At 47.3% G+C, this 17,043-nt stretch overlaps 2 non-coding genes across 2 annotated transcripts; both read left to right on the forward strand.

Moving 5' to 3' along the window:
- Positions 1–1,034: 1,034 nt before the first annotated feature.
- Trnar-ucg (transfer RNA arginine (anticodon UCG)) lies at positions 1,035–1,107 on the forward strand. The gene has a single exon. It is a non-coding gene; the product is annotated as a tRNA-Arg (tRNA).
- A 6,178-nt stretch (positions 1,108–7,285) lies between these two features.
- On the forward strand, positions 7,286–7,358 carry Trnak-cuu (transfer RNA lysine (anticodon CUU)). The gene has a single exon. It is a non-coding gene; the product is annotated as a tRNA-Lys (tRNA).
- The last annotated feature ends 9,685 nt before the right edge of the window (positions 7,359–17,043 follow it).

Here is a 17,043-nt window from a genome sequence, read left to right on the forward strand (position 1 = left end):
AGCCTGACATTTGAAAGGGAGGGTGTTGGCTAAGGTCGCCTGTGTGAGCCGATTTCTTTTATAACGTAGCTGGTGTTGCCGCCTTTATGTAAAATTCTTCTCTACACCTGGACTGAAGTTTACGTGGACCTTTAGGGCGAACAAGAGAAACAAACGTAAGACCAAGAACCGAGAGAGTAGGGGAAAGTACGACGCCGTTGTACAGGTGCCATTCGGAAACAGGACGGTGGAATCATCGTGGCCAGGCCTCGGGTTTCGACCCCTGCCCGCTTTGTTTCCGTAGGCCTGAATCTGATTGTCACCCCTAACTTTTAAACAATGGCAGACGAAAACGACACAAAATAATGGAAAAAAAAGAAAAAACGGGGCAGAGCACTGGTCTTGTAAACCAGGGGTCAATAAAAAAAAAAGTGGCTAGGATACCTGGCTCTCACCCAGTATTAAAAAAAAAAAAAAGTGGTAGAGCACTGGTCTAGTAAACCAGGGGTCGTGGGTTCCATCCTCACAGGAGGAAGACGAATTTTGGAAATCAGTTGCGCACCGTGGCCGTATAGCAAACAGTATCTGTGATGAATAACAGTTAGCGACAGGCGTTTTATTAAGAATTACTCTCAGATGTGATTAAGGCGAATGGCGCAGATAAAGCATTTGCCAAAGCGGTGCATCATAAGGTGGGACGAGGCAGTCTGAATTACATTTTATAGATATATTTCTCACATATCTCAGAGCCTCTCGCGGTCGTCGTCGTCGTCGTCGTCGTCGTCGGTCGTCGGTCGTCGCCGCCGCCGCTTCTGCAGAAGTAGCAAATGGCCATCGTAGCAAATGCGGCGAGGGACGCCCTGCCTTCGATTCCGAATGCACAAAGTTTGTGGTCTTGTTTCCCAGTCTATATTTGGTCGGTCTCGTAAGAGGTTTAATGTAACGAATGGGTGGGAAAGAGAAAGGGGTAGCAGCTGTGTAGAACGAAAACACAAATCATCAGGGGTGTGAGCGTTTCGAGATGAGTCGTATACAAGTTATACTTGGTCGTCAGTGACCGTGTGGCCTAATGGATAGGGCGTCGGACTTCGGATCTGAAGATTACAGGTTCGAATCCTGTCACGGTCGTGTTTTTCCAGTTCTGAAAAAGAAACATACCGTTTTAATGTAGCAATTGAGCAGTACGAAACCGTCTGGATAGGGCGTCGGACTTCGGATCTGAAGATTACAGGTTCGAATGCTGTCACGGTCGTGTTTTTCCAGTTCTGAAAAAGAAAAATACCGTTTTAATGTAGCAATTTGGGCAGTACGAAACCGTCTGAATGTTGCTGTTGACCATTTTCTGCTTGGAGATGCTCTTGAGCTTGAAACACACACAACAAGCCCGGTGTTAACTATCGAAATGGTCGGCAGAGTGCCGTCACCTCGAGTTTTGACTGGCACTTGCACATCTAAAACAACGTCGGAAAGTAACTCGTTCGGCTTTTGAGTCACATCAAGTATGAGTGTTAATTTTGACGCCACTAGCTCTGCAGGTTGTCATGCAATTCCTTTACCTCTCAGAAATGATTATGAAATAAAAGTGAAGTACGTGGCGAGTGTGACGTTAGGAAAACATTAGGCAGCATGGAGAGATTCTGTATGGGACCACCCAACCCAAACGAGTACTGTGTGACGTGCTACCCGCTAGGTATTCACCGAGGCAGCGCCGCTAGCTCAGTCGGTAGAGCATGAGACTCTTAATTTCAGGGTCGTGTGTTCGAGCCCCACCCTGGGCGAAACGGAATTTTGTCCGCTGCAGATGTAAATTACCGTTTTTCTGATTAACGTGATGTAATGGAAATAGCAACTTTAAAGTTTGCCTACGTCTCTGTCAGTCGCCAGGACATCTTTCGATTGTCAGTAGCACCGTTTTCGTTAAATTAGCGAGATCCGACATGTGCGAGAAAATTGTTGCATCTTGTGGTGGTATCCTAACGTTTAAACATAGCGATGGAAATGTGGGAGAAGTTGTTGTTTCGCATGCCGGCCTAGGAATACGGACTGTTCGAATTTTTGAACTTCCATTTGAAATAACCAGTGAACAGATAAACGCAGTGCTTTGTCCTTACGGTAAAATCATAAGCAATATTGCAGAACGCTGGTCTAGTGCACATAAATTCCCAGTTCTTAACGGGGTGCGGCAATTAAGAATCGAGCTGCAGAAGCACATCCCGTCTTATGTTCACGTTTGCGGGTATCGTGCGATAGTAATGTACGATGACCAGCCTCGAACATGTGCAGCATGCAACTCGACAGGTCACGTGCAAGCCGAATGCATGCAGAGGCGAGTGGCGCAGCAGCCTATCGGCGGGGCTGCCACGCCCCCCTCAAAGACAACACTATCTGTAACGTATGTGGCCGTGGCGCGTGGGCTTTCGGCTACACCCACGGTCCCAGAAGTTAGTGAAACCACTGAACTGCCTGCGACTGTGAGACGAATAGAGACTGCTGAAACGCCTGATCAGAGTCAACCTAAACCAGTAGAAATATCGACGTCTATCGTAGTCACCGAAGAACGGGCATCTGCGTTGCAAACGGCTGCGTCTCCACCGGCCGATGCTACTCCTCGGGGGGAATCTCAAGCAGGTGATGATAAAAGCCCACAAAAGTGTGCATCTCCCAGAAAAACTAAAAAACGGAGAGTTGCCCGCCAGGGTGCCGAACTGACTGCACCGGTGCTGCGCGAAAAGGCTAAACAGATCGGTGAACAAATCAGTGCAAAAGCATCTGATAGCACAAACCATGATCATCCCTCAGCTAGTTTACCATCAGTCCTTGACAATGTCTCAGATGCTCTACCTCTGAACCCCGAACAGTCAGCTACACTTCGAGCCGACCGTGATAACCACATGATCGACCTCTATCCTGTTGAAGCGTCAATAACCACCTCGACAGGCCCACAGCCAACTAGTTGGGCAGACGATACAGAATCCAATGTCGAAGTAGACAGTATGGATACTTCAGAAACGGTGACAGCCATAACTTCGGTCCCCAAGGACGACGATGTTAATGAGAAAGGTAACGCCTCGACAGAAACTACTGTGCAAAAAGAACTCGCGACTGATCCATTTTCAAACGGAGAATATTTTTAACTCTGCCTTTACAGTGACTGTCCATAGATGTTTTTAAATTGCTTGCACAGTGCATTTTCGACGTGGTTTGCTTTTCCAGCGCTATTTATGATTGATATTGGACGGATTTTAGGCATTGCTTCTGTTTAGTCACCCACAATTCAGCCACAGGCCTATCGACTTGCTACTCTAAATATTAATAAGATACGTAGCGCTTGTAAATTACAACATTTAAAGGACTTTTTATATGCAGCTGATGTAGACATTTTATTTGTCCAAGAAGTAACAGAGGTCGGACTTGATTGCATACCAGGTTATAATGTGATTACTAATCCTGGAGCCGGTTGTGAACTAGGTACAGCTTTTATTGCCAAGGAAGGTATTATCACTGACGTCACAGAATTGCCGAACAGTAGGGGCATTGCGGGCACTTTTTATAACCACAGACTAATTAATGTATATGCCCCATCCGGTTCCAGTAATAGACGTCAAAGAGCAGATTTTTTTAAAGGAGAAATAGTTCCAATATTTGGCGTCCGCCACGACAATGTTATCTTCGGAGGTGACTTTAACTGTGTCATCAGTGCAAAGGACCAGACTCCCAATCTTAACAGATCACTTGAACTGGAACGAATTGTACGAGACTTACGCTTAATTGACTCTTGGGAGCTCAAGCATGGGGCTGCACCTGGGTTTACCCATATTACGACCCATTCGGCAAGCCGTCTCGATCGAATTTATGTCACACCTAATTTGAGGAATAACATTCTGCAGTCAGAAGTATGGCCAGTGGCGTTCTCAGATCATGCTGCATACATCTGTACTATCACTCTAGACCGACAACGAACGTATCGATACAGGGGCCTGTGGAAATTAAATATTTCATATCTTCAAGACTCGGCGTGTCAAGAAGCCTTCCTCCAAACCTGGCGAGAATGTGAACAAAGATTTGCCTCTTACAATACAGCCATTGATTGGTGGCTCAGGTGCACCAAACCTAAAATTAGGTGGTGTTTCATGAACTACGTACGGGAAAAGAGCTTTTGGCTTCACAGGACGATCCATTTCTATTTTCATTGTCTGCGGGAACTGTATGCGCTCGGCACTTCGGCCGTCGAGCAATGTAAACGAATTAAGAAAATCCAGGCCAAAATCCTAACCCTAAGGAGGACGCAGCTAGAAGGCTACAAAGTCAGGTCGCGGGTCCAGACTACTGCACACCAAGAACTCACCTCAATCTACCATATGATCCAAGAAAGTAGGAAAGGATCCCGTAAAATTCTGACGGAGTTAACTGCTGAGGATGGCGCAACGCTGACTACGCACAATGAGATTAAGGCGGCGGTGCTAAACTACTTCACCACCTTGATGTCAAAAATAGAAATTAACGTGCAAGTGCGGGACGATCTTTTGAATCATATGCACAACAGAGTCAGTCTCGCGAACGCGGAACGGCTATTAGCCGTGGCAACCGAAGACGACGTGGAATATGTCATCTGGGAAAGTGCTAAGAATAAATCCCCCGGACCTGACGGAATTCCCGCCGAATTCTATCAAAAATTCTGGAACACCATAAAGGCGAAGATCACTTGCATGTGTAACGAACTTCTAGACCACAACAACGTGATCCCCACCAGCTTCTGTGAAGGCGCAATCGTTCTAATTAAAAAAAAACTCAGGCGGTGCCAACGTAAAAAATCTAAGACCGATAACGCTGCTCAACAGCGACTATAAAATCTTTGCGAGACTATTGGCCCAAAGGCTTAAATCCACGATGACCAGCATCATTGGACCTTACCAGACCAGCGTGGGCAAGGATCGGAAAATTCAACAGACTTTATGCGACTACCGTGATTTAATCTCCATTGCGGAAGTCTGTAAACTGAAATGTGCCATCATGTCCTTAGATTTCGACAAAGCCTTTGACAGGGTAAACCACCAGTATCTCTTTCGTACCATGTCTGCGATGGGTTTTCCACCTGGGTTCGTTGCCATTATACAACAGATGGTAGCGACTAATTCATCCAGAATCATCATCAATGGCCAGCCTACCCGAGCAATAGAGATAGTCAGTTCCGTCAGGCAGGGCTGCCCAATGTCCATGGCGCTTTTTGCGATTGCCATTGAGCCTTTGTTAGCTACCCTGACGAAAAGTTTCCAGGGCATCGTCATACATGGATCCCGAGTTGTGGGCAAGGCGTATGCAGATGATGTCGGTTTCCTTATCATAAATAGAACTGAAGTGGAAACCGCACTACAGACAGTCAGGCAATATGAGCAAGCGTCCGCTGCACAACTAAACTGGACAAGTCTGGAATATTCAATATTGGCCGCGGCCTAGGATCGCGCCTTCACAGGCAACTACGTCAGCTGAAGATCTTCAAGTGTCTCGGAATTGATTTTCAGCGTAATATCCGGCACACAATTGCAACCAACTATAGAAAGCTTCTACAGACTATTCGTGCCGGCATACGGGAACACAGTGTACTAAAACTAAATGAAATTCAGAAAGTCACGGTCGCAAATGTATATCTCACCTCAAAACTCAATTATATCGCTCAAATTTTACCAATGTCTGCACTCACTGCAAAACGAATTATGTCAGCATTAGGACAGTTTGTCAGCCATCGTCACATTTTTAAAGTTCAGTTTGACACCTTAACGCTGGCCACAAAAAATGGTGGCTTAAAGCTTGTCGATGTTGGAAAGAAGGCGCAAGCTTTATACATATCAAAAACTTTCCACCAATGGAAACACTCAGCTGATAGTCTCGCTGCTCACCTGCTTACTGAGATAGCTCCGGCCGACCTCAGTCCACCCATCACGGTGCAACATATTCCAAACGGACTTTATCATTGAAAACGGTTTTTATTGGAGTACAGTTATGCACAGACAAGGATCCCCGTACAAGCAATGACGGCAGTGAAACGCGTGTACCAGGAACTCATGAAAGATAAGAAGCCAAATAACGTCGAAGACAAATAAAATTTTTACGACTGGAAGGTAATCTGGGTGAACATCCATTGTCCACACTAGCCGTCAGCAATGCAAGCCACTTGGTATTTCGCAGTTAACAGAAAATTGGCCACTAACTCCAAACTACATAACATACACCTCGCAGAATCACCTTTATGCATCACGTGTAATTTAATAGATACTGATGAACACAGATTTGTGTGCGACAAAGTAAAAGATACAAGGGCATATATCACGAACAAGTTGGCGCTCATCAGCAGAACATCTCCCAGATATATAACGCCTGCTGCCTTTCTAACGCCGGATGATACTCCGTACCCACGGACGAGAAGGAACGCACTAAACTGGTTAAAATCCGCTACAGTACACTACTTATTTACAAAAGAAGAAAAGAGTAAAGAAGACTTCTGGGTCTATTTACAACTCAGCACCATCTGCTAATGAAAACGCAAAACTACAAGGATCACTTCGCCAACTACCTGCTCAAAACTGTGACGTAAAATAAAGAAACTAACAGGTCAAGTGATTGAATTTCATGTTACAGAACGTTCAGCAGATATTCACTGCAAAAAGGCGGACCATCTATAAGGCGAATAATATATCACGTTGACCAACTCCCAAGTTACAACCATATTGAAGGATTCGATTGGCAAGATTTTCAAGCTTCATCTCGTAAGCAGAAGAAAAATAATAATAATAAAAAAAATGGATAAGGCGGCGGTCTTCGGATCCAAAGATTGCAGGTTCAAATCCTGTCACGGTCGTTTTTTTCCAGTTCTGAAAAAGAAACATACCGTTTTAGTGTAGCAATTGTGCTGTACAAAAACCGTCTGAATGTTTCTGTTGACCATTTCCTGCTTGGAGATGCTCTTGAGCTTGAAACACACACAACAAGACCGGTGTTAACTAACGAAATGGTCGGCAGAGTTCCGTCGCCGCGAGTTTTGACTGGCACTTGCACATCTAAGACAACGTCGGAATGTAACTCGTTCGGCTTATGAGCCACATCAAGTATGTGTTTTAATTTTGACGCCACTAGCTCTGCAGGTTTCAATTCAATTCCTTTACCTCTCACAAATGATTATGAAATAAAAGTGAAGTACGTGACGAGTGTGACGTTAGGAAAACATTAGGCAACATGGAGAGATTCTGTATGGGACCACCCAACCCAAACGAGTACTGTGTGACGTGCTGCCCGACACATATTTACCGAGGCAGCCCGGCTAGCTCAGTCGCTAGAGCATGAGACTCTTAATTTCAGGGTCGTGGGTTCGAGCCGCACACTGGGCGAAACGGAATTTTGTTCCGCTGCAGATGTAAATAACCGTTTTTCTGATGAACGTGATGTAATGGAAATAGCAACTTTAAACTTTGCCTAGGTCTCCGTCAGTCGCAAGGAAACTGTATTTGAAGGGGAAGGTGATTTTGTAGACATGTGAGAAAGACATTTTCTGAAATGCAAGTGGTGTTGGTTAGAGAGTACATCGGTTACGTGTCAGATGTGTAGCCAAGCAGTAATGGTTCGCCAAAGCTGCAAATATAAGTCGGTGATATGAAGTGTTGTCAGCTGAAGACTGATGATCGAGACGACCGTAAGGACGAAGTACACAAAAGAACCGCTAGGCCGCGCCTCTTTAGCTCAGTGGAAGTCGCGCCTGTGACACCGTGCTGATCGGACGTGTAAAGTGCTCCACTCCGCCACGTGTTTACAAGTCGTGATAACAACTTAAGTTTTCTCTTTATCGTGAAGTGTTTTTATTTAGTGTATATTGTTCTTGAGTCTGATTTTCATTCTTGTGTTCTTCTAGCGGTTCCTTTGCTAGTAATCGTTTTGCAATGTCCCGGTTATTTCCGAGAAAGTGTACACTCTGATTTGAATTTGACAAGTCTACCCGTTCTGTGCAGCCTAGTTCCTTCGAAATACCAGATTGGGTTGTGGATGTCATTGGAATTACCTCTGATCAAGTGCACACGGCGTATTATGATACCGAGCAATATTGCTTCTTTGTAAAATTGCTGAATCCTGTATTACTGGAAAAGATTCTGACGAAACACGGAGGGGGAGCTGTTTTTCGACACCGGGACGAGTCTGTAAGTACTGTGCTCATTTCCAATGCCGATGTGGAGTATACCAATGTGCGTATCTTTAACCTACCCCTTGAAGTAGAAAATTGTTATCTGAAGTAAGTTCTGTCCAAATTCGGGGATATCAAGCAGATTCGTAACGAACGGTGGTCAAACCAGCACAGGTTACAATGTTACAGTGGCGTCCGATCAGTAGAAATACATATAAAGCAGAATATACCCTCGCATGTTACCGTTTGTGACTATAGGGCTCATGTTACTTACAGTGGCCAAACTCCCACATGCCATATATGTAATGAGAGTGGTCACCTGCGTCATGACTGTCCCAGGCGAATGTTTGTGCTAAAAAATTCGCTACAGAAGCGTAAAAGTCTTACGTTGGCTGATGTAGTTTCGGATAACCCTATCGTAGAGGGTGAGGTCCCTAGTTCTGCCGTACCTTCGGAAGAGCTAAAAGAATTTCGCCCTGAAGAGTTTCCAGCTCTGGTTAGGAGAGACAATGGTGCTAAGCCACCCGCGAAGGTCGATGCCACTACTAATAAGAGGCGTTGAACTTGTGACAGCCGTGACTCTGATGATAAAACCTTCAGTGCGCACGAGACCGCGGAATCGGTCGTACGGGGGATCGCTTCGGATACTAAAGTTATAACTGGTGCAGCGATTGTGGACGATTCTTCTACCGCAATTTCAAGCGTCGATACTTCCGTCGACGCCGTTCAGTTACCACAGGCTCATGTCTCAGAACTTCCGCAACAGCACACTCAGGAAAGTCAACAAGTAGATGTGGCTCACGTATCTACTGGAAGTACTCACATCGCGGCTCGCCGTGATGGTATACAAACAATGTCTCCGGGAGCGGACGGTACACAACACGTGGCAACTGCTCCGACCCTAGCCTCAGAACAACATGAATGTCAGCAACTCCGCGACGGTACACAAACACAGCAGCCTGGGACTGTCAGTGACAACAAACAACTTCGGGCAGCGAGTGTTGCCAAACAAGCTGATAGGGAAAGTGGTGGCTCAGCTGATCGCTCGCCAGCGGTTTCGGCGCATGCGCTCCCGGCGCAAGATGTGTCGGGAGAGATGATTGACATCACCCAAGACCCTCCCACACCTCCGACTGCAGCGGTGCTGCAGAGTGTCCGTCACAGGATCCGAGTACCACCCAATGTTAATGCTGTCCGGAAAAAGAGTAAAAACAAAGATGCAAGAGATCAACTCAGTGACGTTCCAGACAGGAATTCCGCGGCCGCTACTAACATGGAATGGCATGGAGATGTGGGCAATTAACGGCAGTTGATCCCTCCTTCTCTCAGACGTCCTGTTATTATGTCACAGGCCTATACGATCACGACCCTCAATATTAATAAAATCAGATCAGAAGTGAAACTGCATGCATTAAAACAATATCTATATGAGCCCGGTACTGATATACCACTTTTGCAGGAGGTGTCGATGCCACAATTTACTCTTCCTGGGTTTGTCGGCATTGCAAATTTTTGCCTGGAAACGACCGTGGGCACCGCAGTCTTATTTAGAGAAGGGATTCCAGTTACTCAGATCGACAAATTGGAATCGGGTAGAAGGATCGGGATCACCGTTTTCGGCGTCACCATCATCAACTTGTACGCACCTTCTGGTAATACCTATAGAGCGGAACGAGCTACTTTTTTTCTTTCGGAAAAATCCCCGACACATTATCATTGGTGGTGATTTTAATTGTGTCTTATCCAGGAAAGATCAGTCCCCAACTTTTAATTATTCGTCTGAATTAAAGCGCCTCGTGACCGACCTCAAACTTAAAGATGCGTGGGAAATTAGGTACCCGACATTGGTACGCTTCACTCACATCGTCGCAAATTCCTGTAGCAGAATCGACCGGATTTATGTTTCCGATGTTATCGAGAATGATTTATTAAAAGTAGAGACGATCCCCTCCAGTTTCTCCTATCACAGTGGTGTCATCGCGTGCTTGAAATTACTTCCCCAACCCACGCGATGGTATAAAGATCAATGGAACCTGAATGTGTCTTTGTTATCGGATGTTGAGCTGGAGGAGGGGGTGCGCACTACTCACAAGTTTCGCAGCACTATAGAGTGGTGGACTCTGCAGGCAAAGCCGAAACTGCGAAAAGTTATCATGTCATTCGGAATTGAAAGGGCGGCGGAAATCAAAAAGACGATGGAATTTTATTACACAATCTTACGGGACCTGTACGATCGTGCAGACGCGACGGCCACCAGAATTGACGACATTCGGAAAATAAAGGCAAAATTAATCAGTCTGGAGAGGATGCAACTGGACGGCCTTAAGATAAAATCTAAAGTGACGTCGGTCAGAGATGGTGAAGCAGCGGCTCTGTACCACCTCGTCAAACATACAAGGAACAGGAGGCGGACTTTTATTGACGCCCTGAAACTCGAGGATGGAACAACGGTTGACACACAACGAGAGATTGTCACAGCACTGCACAACTATTTTGTCAACACCTACGCATCAGTAACTCTACACGATGACTGCTATGATGGACTGTTTAGTGCCATTTCATCTACCGTAACTAGGGAAGACAATGACTCTATCTCGTTGGCCTTCAGTAATAAAGATGTTTTGGGGGTTGTCTGCAGTTCGCCGATTGGGAAATCGCCGGACCCTGATGGCTTACCAATTGAATTTTACAAGCAATATTGGCACATTATCGGGGACAAAATCACTCACGTCGTGAACGAAGTCTTGCAAGGAACGTCTGTCCCACCCTTCTTTAAGGAATGTAAAATTGTGCTTCTCCCTAAAAACAGAGGTACTAAAACTATCACCAATTTCCGGACAATATCGTAGTTAAACTCGTATTATAAGATCGTGGCTCGCGCAATTAACATGAGACTCACGCCACTCACTGCTAAAATCATTGGCCAACAGCAGACATGCGCCTACAGGAGAACAATTCTGCAAACGGCTGCTTTTTACCGCGACGTCATTGCGTTAACGAACGCTAGTAACATGAAATGTGGGCTGATCTTTCTTGATTTTTTTAAAGCTTTTGATCTCGTAAATCATGCTTACCTTCTCGAGACTATGCAAAGATTGGGCTACTCTCGGAATACGATTGACATGATTAAAAACGCGGCCATGGGAATCACTGTAAAACTTTCTGTCAACTCACACCTGACGCGACCAATACCAATCAACCGAGGGGTTCCACAAGGGATCCCTCTGTCTATGTTGCTTTTTGTACTTTTCCTTGAACCTCTGTTACAACAGTTGCAGACGAAACTCACTGGGATTACAATTTCTGGGGTAAAAAGTGTAATCGTAGCTTATGCCGACGATGTGGGTGTGGTGATTCGCGATGTCGATGATGTCACCGTATTAGAGGCTGAACTTCGGAAATACTGTCTTGTGTCAGGGGCGCAGTTAAATGAACACAAAAGCAAATTTCTGAACCTCTGTGGCCTCCAGCATTTGCGTGTTGATTATGCTAAACAAGTCAGAGAACACAAGGCTCTGGGGATCATGTTGACGGCGTCCTCTCTACAGATGATAGCGGCTAACTGGCGAGATGTAGCACGTAAAATAAATGGAGCCCTAATTGATAATTACCATCTTAGCCTCAACCAATTTGATCGCATTCAACTTATCAATGCCTGTATCTTATCAAAAGCCTACTACATGGCGCAGCTTCTGCCGCTCCCTGCTGTCATTGCTAGAAATATTATGTCGACGATAACAAATTTTATTTAGCGCGTGGAAATTTTTCGTGTATCTGCCAAAACTACTACACTCCACCCCCTGAACGGAGGGATGGGCTTAGTCGACATCAAGAAAAAGGCAGCGGCTCTCTATGTCACAAGGACGGTCTCTATCCTTACCAACTGCCCTTCGGGCATTACGGCGCAGTTATTCTATGCTGTCAGGCCGCAACGTCTTGACCCCCCGCTGAACATTCAGACCATCAGTTACAAGCTCAAATACATCCGCGACTATTTCCTTGCATGCAGCTACATCAGTCAAGAGCTTAAATTCTCGACATTTAGCAGCTACAGCAATATTGGCATACTGGCGACAACATGAAGGACCAAATCCAATTGTTACGAAGTGCAGTGGCATCAACTGAGATATAGTGTGGCGTAATGTCAGTTCCAGGATCCTTACTTCAGCCGCTCGAACTGCATGGTACAAAGCAATCAATGAAGTGATTAGTACAAGTGAGAGGCTACATAAAATCGGACTCAGTGATACAACTCTGTGCCATAGCCGTCAACTGGTGGATACCGTTATGCACCGTTATACCTGCGGAGAACGTGCACGAAATTGGGGTTGGCTGAGAAAAAAACTAGCCATTATTACGAGGACCACAACCACCAACATACCTTCAACTATGTTGTCTCGACCCGACGTGCGATTTTATCAGCCGTCGAAAAGTAATGTATTTATGTGGTTGCTGGGCACCTATTCCAGCTATGTTTTTAATAAACTTGGTGGTGACGATCATTTAGAATTCAAGCTGTTTATGGACATCGAATTCGCAAAAACCTGCGGATATCCTAATCATGGCAACATTTTCGGCAATATGCTTAAATTAACATTTAATAGAATGGGTATAGGGTGAGACATGTGAGTGTAAGTGGGTGGGCCCGGGCCGCAGGACACCAGTGGTGCCGCGAAGAGGCCCCACTGCTTCTGTCACGCGTCCTGGTTCCCACACCCGCCACTCGCAGACTCCAGTACGCCGGAAAATGAGGACAATTCTTGTGTTAGCAACGGAGCTATTTCTTTTCTATACTTCTCCAGAAGCAATCAGAGACAAGCAAAGAAGAGTGTTTTAGTTGTTGATAAAAAAAAAGCTCAGTTGGGAGAGCGTTAGACTGAAGATCTAAAGGTCCCTAGTTCGAACCCGGGTATCGGCATGCGATCTTTTTGAAGCTGACGCCTATGGAATTGCTCTGCCTTTGTGACAATGCAATTACCGCTGAGGATGTGAATTACTCCGCCCTGTAGCTGTTCTGATTGTCTAGTGCTTACAACAAGAAGGACATAGTACACACAGCCCGCAAAAAAATAAAAATACAAAAAAATAAAAGTGGCGGAGCGCTGGTCTAGTAAACCAGGGGTCGTGAGTTCGATCCTCACAGGAGGCAGACGAAATTTGGAAATCAGTTGTGCGTCGTGGCCGTATAGCAAACAGTATCTGGGATGACGAACAATTAGCGACAGGCGTTTTATTAAAAATTACTCTCAGATGTGATTAAGGTGAATGGCGCAGATAAAGCATTTGACAAAGCGGTACAGCATAATGTGGGACGAGGCAGTCTGAATTACATTTTATAGATGTATTTCTCACATATCTCAGAGCTTCTCGCGGTCGTCGGCGGCGTCGGCGGCGGCGCCGCCGCTTCTACTGAAGTATCAAATGGCCATTGTAGCAAATGCGGCGAGGGACGCCCCGCCTTCGATTCCGAATGCACAAAATGTGTGGTCTTGTTTCCCAGTCTATATTTGGTCAGTCTCGTAAGAGGTTGAATGTAACGAATGGGTGGGAAACAACAAGGGGCAGCGGCTGTGTAGAACGAAAACACAATTCCTCAGGGGTGTGAGCGTTTCGAGATGAGACGTATATAAGTTATACTTGGTCGTCAGTGACCGTGTGGCCTAATGGATAAGGCGTCGGACTTCGGATCCGAAGATTGGAGGTTCGAATGCTGTCACGGTCGTTTTTTCCAGTTCTGAAAAAGAAATATACTGTTTTAGTGTAGCAATTGAGCAGTACGAAACCGTCTGAATGTTGCTGTTGACCATTTCCTGCTTGGATATGTTCTTCAGCTTGAAACACACACAACAAGACCGGTGTTAACTAACGAAATGGTCGGCAGAGTGCCGTCGCCGCGAGTTTTGACTGGCACTTGCACATCTAAGACAACGTCGGAAAGTAACTCGTTCGGCTTATGAGTCACATCAAGTATGTGTGTTAATTTTGACGCCACCAGCTCTGCAGGTTTTCATGCTATTCGTTTACCTCTCAGAAATAATTATGAAATAAAAGTGAAGTACGTGACGAATGTGACGTTAGGAAAACATTAGGCAGCATGGAGAGATTCTGTATGGGACCACCCAACCCCCCCCTGTGGGTTCGGGGGTAAGAATAGGCCCACGGTATTCCTGCCTGTCGTAAGAGGCGACTAAAAGGAGTCTCAAACGTTTCGGCCTTATGTGATGGTCCCCTACCGGGTTTGACCTCCATCTTCTAAATTCTTCCGAAGAGCGAGCTGATTGGGGAAGGGCGCCTTACAAGGTGCAATGTGTCCATCGCTCATTACCATCTCTAGCTTGGTTGGTCGTCGTCGCATAGCTGTCCCGCCCACTCACCATCTCTAGGGCGTGGCTTTGTTCTTGGGTGCGGTTTTTTGCAGTCTGCTCTGCTGTGTCGTTTTATGCGCCAATGACGATCATGGACTACATTTCACCTGAAATCCAGCACGGTAGCCAGTCCGTTGTGGTGGGGCCGCCATGTACCCTGTCGGTTGTAGCCCCCTGACAACACAGGGATCGCTCTACTGATGCCTGCGCCGTTAACTCCCCGCGTATGCCAAGGAGTAGATGCCTGTCTCCTTGGGGCATCGGGACTCCCGGCAATGGCCATCCCGCCAGGTGGTCGTTGCTGAGGCTGGGTGGCGCCCGTGGGGAGGGCACTTGGTCGGAGTAGGTGGCATCAGGGCGGATGACCCGCGATGAAGCGTGGTACATCATCTCTTGCTGGCGGCCAGCCGCCAGCAGTCTCTAAGCGTTCTCGGCCTCAATATAACGCTCAGGCATATGATCCACAATCGTTCCCCTCCCTGGCCACACCATGGGAGGAACGAAAGGCTACGGTTGGCAGCGAACCTTATTCACCTCGCTATTTAGTCTGTACACGAGTCGATGGGGAATCGTTTATGGCGACCAAGCCTCAGTTTTTTGTCGAGCACTTGGAGGACAAGTTTGGGGAGGTGGAGGGCTTGTCCAAAATGCGCTCTGGGGCAGTATTGATCAAAACGGCATCCTCTGCACAGTCACGGCGGTTACTCGCTTGTGACAAGTTGGGGGATGTTTCCGTCACGATCACACCCCATAAGAGTCTCAACATGGTCCAGGGCATTATATTCCATAGGGACCTACTCTTGCAGTCGGACGACGAGCTACGCGCCAATTTAGAACGGCGGGGTGTTCACTTCGTCCGGCGCGTCCATCGGGGTCCGAGGGATAATCAGGTAGCCACCGGTGCCTTCATCTTGGCCTTCGAGGGTGACGTCCTACCCGAAAAGGTCAAGGTGATGGTCTACCGATGTGATGTGAAGCCCTATATCCCTCCCCCGATGAGGTGTTTCAAATGCTGGAAGTTCGGCCACATGTCATCTCGGTGTACTTCCAGCATGACATGCAGAGATTGTGGACGCCCTTCACATCCTGATACTGCATGTGCGCCGCCTCCCATCTGTGTGAACTGCGGCGAACACCATTCCCCATGCTCGCCAGACTGCAAGGTTCTACTGAAAGAACGAAGGATCATGGAATATAAGACCCTGGACCGCATGACCTATACTGAGGCTAAGCGGAAATACGAGAGGCTACATCCTGTGGCTCTGACCAGCTCCTATGCCACCGCTGCCAAAACAGTAGTTTTGTCATCTGCTGCACCGATTCCACTGAACACTCTGAGCCGGAATACTACACCTGCCCCCTTGATGGTGGGGGGCACTTCCCCATCTGTTGCTCCTGCACCACCTACCTCAGGAGCAACGACCCCCCAACCATCGGGGACACAAGTCCCCAACTCTAAGCCGGAGAAGCGTCCGACTTCTTCGGCGACTCTCTCTCGCAAGGGATCCCTCGGGTCCCTCCCTTCCCAGGTTTCCACCTCTGGGAAGGGTGACGTCAGCCAATGGCTGAAAAGCAGGCCAGCGGCTGGTCGCAGGGCTTCCCGCTCCTCCTCCGTCCCGGAGACTGACTCGGTGGAGCCCTCCCAGCCAGTAAAGCCCAAGGAGCAGAGAGAGAAGACGAAGAAGAAGAAGGCCTCTAAGGCCAAGGAACGCGTGGTGGCATCCGCCCCACCGCTCCATACAGGCTCTGCGTCTGAGGATGAGGTGGAGATCATGGCGTCCGCTGAGGACCTGGATCTCGCCATACCCTCAGACGCCAAGGACGCCGATTGTACTGGTCCTCGATCGGTGACAGCAGGTGACCCAGTGACGTGATCTGCCTCCTCGGTCCCTTCACGCCTATTTCGCCCATGGACAATGTGATTCTCCAGTGGAACTGCAGCGGTTTTTTCCACCACCTTGCTGAGCTCCGCCAACTCGTCAGCAGTCACCCTTTCTTCTGCATTGCCCTCCAGGAAACGTGGTTTCCGGCAATGCGGACCCCTGCCCTACGAGGGTATCGGGGTTATTATAAGAACCGGGCAGCTTATGAGAGGGTGTCTGGTGGAGTCTGCGTCTACGTCCTTAACTCTATCTACAGCGAGTGTGTGCCTCTTCATACACCCTTAGAGGCTGTCGCTGTAAGGATGTGGACGCCTCAGCCTATTACTGTCTGCAGTTTGTACCTTCTGCCGGATGGTGATGTCTCTCGTCATGTGTTGGCTGCATTGATAGGACAACTGCCGCCTCCCTTTGTGTTGCTGGGTGACTTTAACGCCCATAACCCCTTGTGGGGTAGCGCCGCGATTACTGGCTGGGGCAGAGATGTCGAGACTCTTCTGTCACAGCTTGACCTCTGCCTTTTAAACACGGGAGAGGCGACCCACATTAGTGCGGTCCATGGCTCGTTTTCGGCCATTGACCTTTCTATTTGCAGTCCCGGACTTTCACCATCCATCCACTGGAGGGTCCATGACGACTTATGTGGTAGTGACCA

Source organism: Schistocerca gregaria, chromosome 1 (assembly GCF_023897955.1).
Source record: "Schistocerca gregaria isolate iqSchGreg1 chromosome 1, iqSchGreg1.2, whole genome shotgun sequence".
In the NCBI taxonomy this organism is placed as follows: Eukaryota; Metazoa; Arthropoda; class Insecta; order Orthoptera; family Acrididae; genus Schistocerca; species Schistocerca gregaria.